Here is a 1646-nt window from a genome sequence, read left to right as displayed (position 1 = left end):
GATAGTTTCCCACAACTAGCACTTGTGCTCTAAGATGGTTTTTTACGAAGATAGGACTTTTCACTTTGTATCGACTTCCTACTTGAAAGGAATCCCTACATCGAATTTATAATGTGATTGCAAGTCTTGAATCAATTCACAAAGTAATTTATAATTTGACAGTACTTTACATATTGAACCCTTTTCTTTTGAATATTTCCTTGTCAAAATCTCATTAATGTTATTTATGCCTTCTCTCTTAATATTCAATTTTTTTGCAGCAATGCAGTCTCAAACAGTTGCATTAAATACATTGCCATTTTCAGCACAACCTCTCTAAACCAAAATATTGAAATTTCATTTAAATTTCTTTGGCGAAGTACCGAGTTTGGAGGATGGGAATACTCCGAACTCATCTTCTCCCAAATGGATCAAATGTTTCACCCAGAGACATCTCTCTAGAATGCTATGATCAGAGGTTATGCTTTCAATGGCCCATACGAGAAAGGCATCTATATGTACGATAGAATGACCCAAAGAGGACTCAAATCCAACAATTTCACATACCCCTATGTCTTGAACTTGTTTGGAGAAATCAGAAACCATAGAGATGGGAGAAAGGTACATTGTCAGATTATTAACGTGGGAATCGAACGGATATCTTCTATTGCAAATTCGCTTCTAAATTTCTACATAAAGATAGATACATTTTATGATTTTGTGAGAAATAGGAAATTAATTGATTGATGCCCTGAAGATTTTTGACGGTATGATTCTTAAACCGATAGAATTATGTAATCGAATGATATCTTTATATGTGAGTTGAGAGAGCAAGAAGATTGTTTGAAGTGATGCCTGAAAGAGATGTTGCTTCTTGGAATTCAATGGTTTCATGCTATGCTAGAGTTGGGGAAGTAGAAAATGCAGGAGATTTGTTTGATGACGATGAGAAGATTGGAGCCTAAGCCCTTAGATTAGTTCAATTCTGTTGAGTCATTATCTTTAATTTTGTTGAGTCAGTCATTATTCTGTTGAGTCAATTCCTATGTATCAGGAGAAGTTGTTAAGTCAATAACCTCATCCCTTCTGTTGAGGAGCAAATTTAGGACCCATTGAGTCTTTACATCTTTATATTGTAAAAGGTGTGAGAAGGAAGGAAGCAAGGAATGGATACTTTCTTTAATTATAATTTTAATTGTAGCTGGTTCTATCATTTTGGTATCAGAGCATCGACCCTACAATTATGGAGACACCACCACCAGGCTTTGCAAACCCAAATCCCCACCCAACCGATGAGTTACAAAAAGAATTAGAATTCCACAGAAAAGAAGTTGCTGATCTTAGTTCACCAATTTTTTTCAACAGCCCAGACCCCCACTAGCACCCCCACATGTTGAAATCCCTTTTCAAATTCCCAGACAACCACCACGCCCAATTCAACATACGTTCAATGGCTTCCAAGGGCAACCCTTGCGACTGGATTTTCCTACATTCGACGACACTGACCCCGATGGTTGGGTTTTTCGCACCCAACAATTCCAAGGTTTCAATGGAATCCTGACGAAAATATGGTGGAATTAGCATCAACACACTTGCTTGGGGATGCCATTCCATGGTACCAGTGGTTGGTTAAAACTGTTGGATGACCCACTTGGATCAATTTCAGT

At 37.5% G+C, this 1646-nt stretch overlaps 1 pseudogene; it reads left to right on the top strand.

Annotated features, from left to right (window-relative positions):
- The first annotated feature begins 255 nt into the window (after positions 1 to 255).
- Positions 256 to 1078, top strand: LOC147381798 (pentatricopeptide repeat-containing protein At2g34400-like; annotated as a pseudogene).
- Positions 1079 to 1646: the final 568 nt, after the last annotated feature.

The sequence above is a fragment of the Akebia trifoliata genome, unplaced genomic scaffold (assembly GCF_017979445.1).
Source record: "Akebia trifoliata isolate Shusen 1 unplaced genomic scaffold, ASM1797944v1 Contig00254, whole genome shotgun sequence".
In the NCBI taxonomy this organism is placed as follows: domain Eukaryota; kingdom Viridiplantae; phylum Streptophyta; class Magnoliopsida; order Ranunculales; family Lardizabalaceae; genus Akebia; species Akebia trifoliata.
The sequence above is the reverse complement of the archived record's forward strand: the minus strand, read 5'-3'. Positions and strand labels throughout refer to the sequence as shown.